Source organism: Armigeres subalbatus, chromosome 3, assembly GCF_024139115.2.
Source record: "Armigeres subalbatus isolate Guangzhou_Male chromosome 3, GZ_Asu_2, whole genome shotgun sequence".
Classification (NCBI taxonomy): Eukaryota; Metazoa; Arthropoda; class Insecta; order Diptera; family Culicidae; genus Armigeres; species Armigeres subalbatus.
In genome coordinates, this window is record NC_085141.1 from 287,429,772 (window position 1) to 287,437,548 (window position 7,777).

Below are 7,777 nucleotides of genomic sequence, written 5' to 3' on the forward strand. Positions count from 1 at the left end.
ATGCCGAAACGTTCGTCAAAGTAATGCAAGAAGAAAGGGTGAATTGCGGGTGGGATCGATGTCGAGTGATTGATGGATTGCAAGTGACTAGATGCTTCAAGCGCTGTGCATTTAACCACCAAAGTAAAGACTGTAAGGCAGAATCTCCCAAGTGCCCAATATGTAGTGAGCAATTTTCTGGTCTAGACATTTCATACAAGCATAATCTGGCCCTTGATGCATCAGTCCTAGAGGGCTCATGACAACTTTTCTCGATAGAGTTTGATATCTGAGGAAAACGCGTACAGTCCATTTTCAAGTCGAACCGGCTGGGCTGCGGGTAAGATCGACACCCTGTGAGGGTGAGAACCGACACACCAAGTCGGGATAGAATCGAACATCGATGGATACGATTTCAAATGAAGTTGCAACATAGTTAAAAATGTTTGATAACAGTTTCTTAGATATTTATGCTTGAAATTCATGTTTATATAATTCATCTATTTAATGGTGTTCAATGTTATTTTGCATTCATTTCGACTGTTACGTAACTCCGCTAGTTACTAACGGGCTAGAAATACAAGAAATCGAAAGTTTATTCAAAGTGTGTCAACATTATGTTTGATAATCACCTGAAATAATCAGAGATTTAAAGTGGTGTCGGTTTTACCCTAAATTCCCCTACCTGGTTGTATACGACTTTCAGAAAAAGTTCATATTTCATATTTAGTTCGGTAAGTAACAAACTGAATTCTAAATGAAATTGGTGTTGATCATCGATGTAAGAATCTGCCCGACTTAAACTAAACTTAACCTAAATAAAACTAAGGGTACAAGGTGCTGGTCGTTGCAATAGAAGATTGCTAAGATTTTTGTCTAAAATTGGAAAATATTCTATTGTGCATTTGTTGCAATGTCTCAATATTAAAACATTCTATGAAGTTCATTGGCACTATACTAGGTAGGCAATTTCACAATCATTTTCAAAATTTTATTTCCTCTGAATCCCCTGAAGCGCCTTTTTTTCGTATTGCAGTTAACTAGTCCATATTGGCACAGCATACAACATGGTAGGTCTAAACATTTCTTTTTAAATCAAAAATTTGTTCTTAAGATAAAGTTTTGATTTTCTGTTCATAAGTGGATATAGACACTTAATATATTTGTTACATTTGGCTTGAATGCCTTCAATGTGATTTTTAAAAGTTCGTTCGGGCTGCTGTTGATGTTGGTGTTTTGCTGGTGGTTGCTGTTGTTGTGTTGCTGCTGGTGCATCGGAGTGCATGTGCTTTTGTCATACTGTTGGCATTTCAGCTGCGAATTAGCTGTTGGTGTTCTTTTTTCGGGCTGAGAAGCCAGCCTTTTTTAAGGATTGATGCTGTGAGTGGTTCGTTGCTAAGGAGACTAGTAAAGAGTGAACGTTTGCTATCAGCTGACTGCTTTGGTGTTGAGGAGTGTGCTGCACCACCGTTGCAGAGTTAAGTGCACAGGTACGTGGATTTTATTGTTCACACTACTGCTTTTGTTTTGTTTTCTGTAACTATTTATTTTGTTTTAATTTATTTTCCAATATTGTGGAATTGATTCGCATTTTGCTTTTATGCTTATGTTTATTTTTAATGCATGCATAAACGGGATGTCATTGACAACAATCACGACACTTTTTTCACAATATTTGTAGCAATTATCATTTATTTATTCAGACTAAGGCCGAAGTGGCCTGTGCGGTATATAAGAGGTCTTCTCCATTTGGCTCGGTTCATGGCTACACGTCGCACTAAGGAGTATTTCAGCAATGAAAATAAATACTTCTTCTTATTGGCATTACATCCCCACACTGGGACAGAGCCGCCTCTTAGCTTAGTGTTCATTAAGCACTTCTACAGTTATTAACTGCGAGGTTTCTAAGCCAGGTTACCATTTTTGCATTCGTATATCATGAGGCTAACACGATGATACTTTTATGCCCAGGGAAGTCGAGACAATTTCCAATCCGAAAATTGCCTAGACCGGCACCGGGAATCAAACCCAGCCACCCTCAGCATGGTCTTGCTTTGTAGCCGCGCCTCTTACCGCACGGCTAAGGAGGGCCCCTAAAATAAATACTAAGGTATGGAAATTTAAGATACAAATTTATATAGGTACCAATAATGAGGGTATATAAAAACGTTTCCAAGAATAATTCGATCTGAAATTGTTTTCAGGTGATCCATAATGATGATATTAATTGCTAGTTTTTTTTTTTACCTTTTTTACAAAAATATGTTTTACAAAATTAAACTTTTGATTAGGTTCCAACCCCGATAAAGCAACAAAATTGTCAGCGTTGTGAAGATTGGAGTTTCCCTAATAAGCTCTACGAAAAACATTTCATGCATCCTCACGCAATCGTGAGTAGACCTGTGCGCCGAAGAATTTGTGAACGGCGGCGGCGTAAGGCCATTTTTACACCGGCGGCGGCGTCACGCCGTAAGCAATGTTCGGCGGCGACGGCGGCGTGAATCGGCGGGAAGAATTTTGAGCTGAGAAAAAAAATCACACAGCAAGGCATATCATGCTTGTTATGAATTTTAAGGTTTTTTGTACAATTGCTAGCTACAGTCAGACTTATGGGGGGAACATCCTAATAGCTATAGCTTGTATGTCCACAGCAAAAGCGTACATTACATCATCCACTGGGACATTTCCGCATCTCAGCACATGAGTTCATTGGAAAGTACTTCGGATATAAATCCAGAAATTCGTGTGGAAATTCCTTAAGATATTCCTCAGAAAATTCGAGAAAGGAATTCTAAGAATTAATTCAGAATTTCCCTAATGAATTCTTTCAGAACTTCCACCAAGAATTCCCTTGAAAATTCTTTCCGAAATTTCTTCAAAAGATCCTTCATGAATTAGGAAAAAAAAAAAACTTTAGGAATTGCTTCGGAAAATCCTTTACAGAGTCTTTTGGGAATTTCTTAAGCAATTCATTCAAAACTATTCTTAAGGATTTCTTTGAAAATTCCTTTAAGAATTCCTTAGAAAATACCCATAGAAAATCCTTCAAAAAGTTCTATAAGAATAACTATACGGACACTGTTTCAGCAATACATTCGAAAATCCATTTAGGAGAAAACCTTCGGAATTTGATTTAGTATTTCTTTTTAGAAATTTCTTCAGAAATTTCTAACAGAAAATCTTCCAGTAATTCCTCAAAAAAAATCTTCGGAAACTCTAGGAATATATTTTTGGTATTCTTTCGAAATTTCCCTCTGGAATTTATTTAGAACTTTCTTCAGGTTCAAGACTTCTTTCCGAATTTCTTATAGTAATCCCTTCGGACATTCCTCCGGATATTCCTTTAGCAACTCTTCCAGAAATTCCTGTAGACCTTCAAAAATTTTCTTTTTAATTACTTTAAGAATTCTTTCGGGAATCTCTTCAGAAATTCTATTGGAAAATCTTTGGAAATTTTGTTTGTAAATTCCCTCATTTTTTTAACCACTGTTCCAAGTGTTTTTTTAATTGAAAATATGTTTAATACTCAAATAGCTTTAGATTTTTTTTTCGAAAATTCGATTAGAAATTTCTCCAAATTCGAATTCTTTCCGGAACTATTCCTGCAGTAATTTTGTATGGTTTACTGAAGGAATTTTCTAAAGACTCTCTAGAAGAATTTCTGAAAATATTACAAATGCCTTTCCGGAGGGATTTCTGAAGAAATCTCTGGATGAATGTCCAAATTATTTCTTGGTGGCTTTTCTAAAGAGATTTTCGAAGAAATTCCTAGATGAATTGCCGACTCAATTGTTGAAGGAATAACCGAAAAAAAACCTGAAAAGAAATTTAAATGGATTTTCCAAACAGCCATTGGAATTTACATAGAAAATTTTATTTTTTTAAATTTTTTGTTGTTGTAAAAACCTTAAATAATTCTTTAGGAAATTCATTAAGGAATTTATTCGGTAAGTCATCAAGCAGTTCATTCTAGTATACCTTCAAAAATTCCGTCAGGAATTCGATCGGGAATTTCTCCAGGAATTCCTTTAAAAAACCTCCACAAATGAAACCAATTTTTCTGGAGATTCTTCAAAAACTCTCCTAATATTAATTCTGACAATTCCATCACGAATTCCTTCAGAAATTCTTTTTCGAATACCTTTAAAAATTTCTATCCATGTAGATGGGTACACTTCCCCACAGCTGTAATGGACTTGACGCGCCTTTCCTCAAGAAAACCATCTCTTCAAAAGCTGAAAAAGATTGTGAATCTATTTATTAGTCTGTTGGATTCAGGGTGAGAAGGCGGAGCACTGAATCCCTACCCCAACATGTGCGACATCTGGATTTGGTTCTAAACTGTAAACAACAGTGTTAATTCTCTACCACCTTTTTGTTATGGCGAGGCAATTTTTATGCACACTTTTGTTTTCGATATTTTATCAAAATTAAACATTCAATCATGCAGCAATATAACGATGTGGTATGCTTGAGATACCTGCTTGATTATAGGGACTCGAAAAAGAATTTATTTGCAGTAACTAACCAAATATAAAATGTTCACATTAACGATTGCGCCCTAACACCGGTTCTAAGCTTCGATGCAGAGTACACGAGCTTTGTTCGCCAGTGACAAGCGTATTCGCGAAGTCGAAGCAAAGTTCTTCACACAAACAATGACAGTTCTTTATGGGTTTTTACAGTTGAGCAACAGAGAGGAGGAGATTGCGGCCATTTTTCACTCAAACTCTGACAGATAGCATTGGGGTTTCCCATAGGAGGAAAGAGCAGAATTTGCTTCGACTTCCCGAATGAGGCCCTTACACTGTTGAAAGGAGATTCTCTCTATCCCGCGGGCTTCGCGCAAGTGTCTCTGCTTACGGGCCTACCACCTCCGTTTTTTGCCCTTCCAACAGCAGTGCATTGAAAGCATAATGATACTTAATTGAATTCGACTGTAATATTGGATGAAGCCGTATGCAGAGCAGAGCAAGTCAGAATGGTGGCTAACTACATACATACATACATACCAACAACCAACAAAATTCTTTCTAACATTATTTTAACAATTCCTCTGGATTTTTTCCAGGTAAGACATTCCATTCCCTTGGAAATTCTTCTAGTGGTTCTTTAGGAATTTCTTCCGCCATTTCCTTCCAAAATTCTAGGACGAATTTTCAGATATCTCCGTATGAATTCCTAGAGAGATTTCCAAAAGAACTCCCTAAGGAATTGCCGATAGCTTACATTTCTTAAAGAATTTTCTAGGACATTCCTCCAAGAATTCCTTCGGAATTTTCTTCAGGATTCCTTCAAATTCCTTCAGAAAATCTTCCAGACGGAGATAAATTCAGAAATTCCTCAAGACTCTAGGAATTTTCTTCAGGTATTCCTTCAGAACTTCCTCCAGGACTTCCTTCGGACATTATTTCAGGAAAACCAAGAAATTTCTTTGGGAATTGTTTATCAAAATAAATCGAAACCGTTATTTTAAGAACAATTCTGACTATTTAAGTACAAGGAGAGTGAAGAAAATGTTCAATTTGGTGGGTGACGTACCCCATCGTGCTCCAGCTTCAGAAGCCATGTTACCATTATTGCATCTGTAGCCAAGAAAGGGCCCTCCTTAGCCGTGCGGTAAGACGCGCGGCTACAACGCAAGACCATGCTGAGGGTGGCTGGGTTCGATTCCCGATGCCGGTCTAGGCAATTTTCGGATTGGAAATTGTCTCGACTTCCTTGGGCATAAAAGTATAATCGTGTTAACCTCATGATATACGAATGCAGAAATGGTAACTTGGCTTAGAAACCTCGCAGTTAATAACTGTGGAACTGGTTAATGAACACTAAGCTGCGGGGCGGCTCTGTCCCAGTGTGGGGATGTTATCGAACAATTAACGCGGGTTAAAGTGACAGAAATAAAAGCAAACAAATCTGCTGAAGGTATAATAGCTATTTAATTTATGCCTGATAGGTTGCCTTGGTTCTGCAGATGCAACGCACTGCATACTGTGATTTTTGTGTTGGCCATTAACGGCGTGAAGTACGAAATTCGGCGGCGTGGAGCAAACCGGCGTATGGCGCGCCGCCGACACCTTGACCGGCGTCGGCGTACGTCAATAAGGGTCGGCGGCGGCGGCGTGGCGCGGCGGCGCACAGGTCTAATCGTGAGTTTTTTTTTTGTCTTTATTTAGAAGACTTTCAGCCCGAGGCTGGCTCATCTCCGGAAATCCTGAGTTGTTTTTATTTTAATATAGTGAAATTTGCTAAGAAAAGCTAGACGAAAAAATAAACATTTATTATTTTGAGCGACAAAACTCACATAAATGGTTCGCTTTCAATGAAGAGCTGGACTTTGATAAAAAGCATACGCATTTTTCAAATGTAAAAGGTTGTCAAGAAAAAAAAGCGGTTGAAGGGCAACGTATTTATCTGATCTGCTCCATTGATTGTAATATCAATACATTATCCAGGGACTTCAGCATTATCCGATGACAAATTTATATAGTCCAAGTGAATAAACGAAGCACATCTTTTCGGAAAACTTAGTAAGTAATAATTAAAGAATGAAAATTAACATAAAAATATTACTCAGTCAGAGGAAGACACCACTCGTCGCAAGCACGCTATAGCTCCCAAAGGCAGCGTTCTTACGCCAAGTGGAGCTCTACCTAATAACAATAACTGACGCCGCCAGTGGTCATACTTCACTACTAGCTTAATACAAAGAGCACAAAAACAAAAAAATACGCTTTGCTGTTAATTGAATGCATTTACAGACGACAAAATGATTGACATAGTTTTGGCCACGCTTTTACACTGCGTACTCCTATGTGCGTCGCTAACAACGCAGTCTACGGAGGGTCCGCAAGTCATATTCAACCTGATCGATCCAGCTTGCCCGCTGCGCACCTCGCCTTCTTGTGCCCGTCAGATCGTTGTCGAGAACCATTTTAACCGGGTTACTGTCCGACATTCTGGCTACGTGCCCGGTTCACCGCAGTCTTCCGATTTTCGTGGTGTGAACGATGGATGATTCTCCCAGCAGCTCATGCAACTCGTGGTTCATTCCCCGCCTCCACGTACCGCTTTCCTTCCGAAAATTCCAAGTGCGCGTTGGTCCTTCACGAGCTTCGTCCAGGTCTCGTGTCCGTAGAGCACTACCGATCTAATGAGCGTTTTGTAGACAGTCAATTGGGTACGGCGGCGAACTCTATTCGATCGGAGCGTCTTGCGGAGTCCAAAGTACGTACGATTTCCAGCCACTATCATGCGTCTCCGAATTTCTCCGCTGGTATCATTTTCGGCAGTCATCAGTGAGCCCAAGTACACAAATTCTTCTACCACCTCGATTTCGTCACCACCGATGCCAACTCGCGGTGGGTGGCTCACATTTTCTTCTCTTGAACCTCTTCCTATCATGTACTTCGTCTTCTACGTGTTGATGACTAGTCCGATTCGCTTAGCTTCCCTCTTCAGTCTGATGTAGGCTTCTTCCATCTTCTCAACGTGTGTTACCCTGCTCTTCGTATTACCCCTTCCAAAGCGATGTTGAATAGCAGACATGTAAGACCATCACCTTGCCGTAACCCTCTGCGTGTTTCGAAGGGACTCGAGAATGCCCCTGAAGCTCAAATTACACACATCACCCGATCCATCGTCGCTTTGATCAGCCGTGTCAGTTTATTCGGAAATCCGTGTCGTGCATTACCTGCCATAGCTAGTCCCGATTGATTGTATCATATGTGGCTTTGAAGTCGATGAAAAGATCATGTGTGGGCACGTTGTATTCGCGACATCTGGTCTGTGGTGAAGC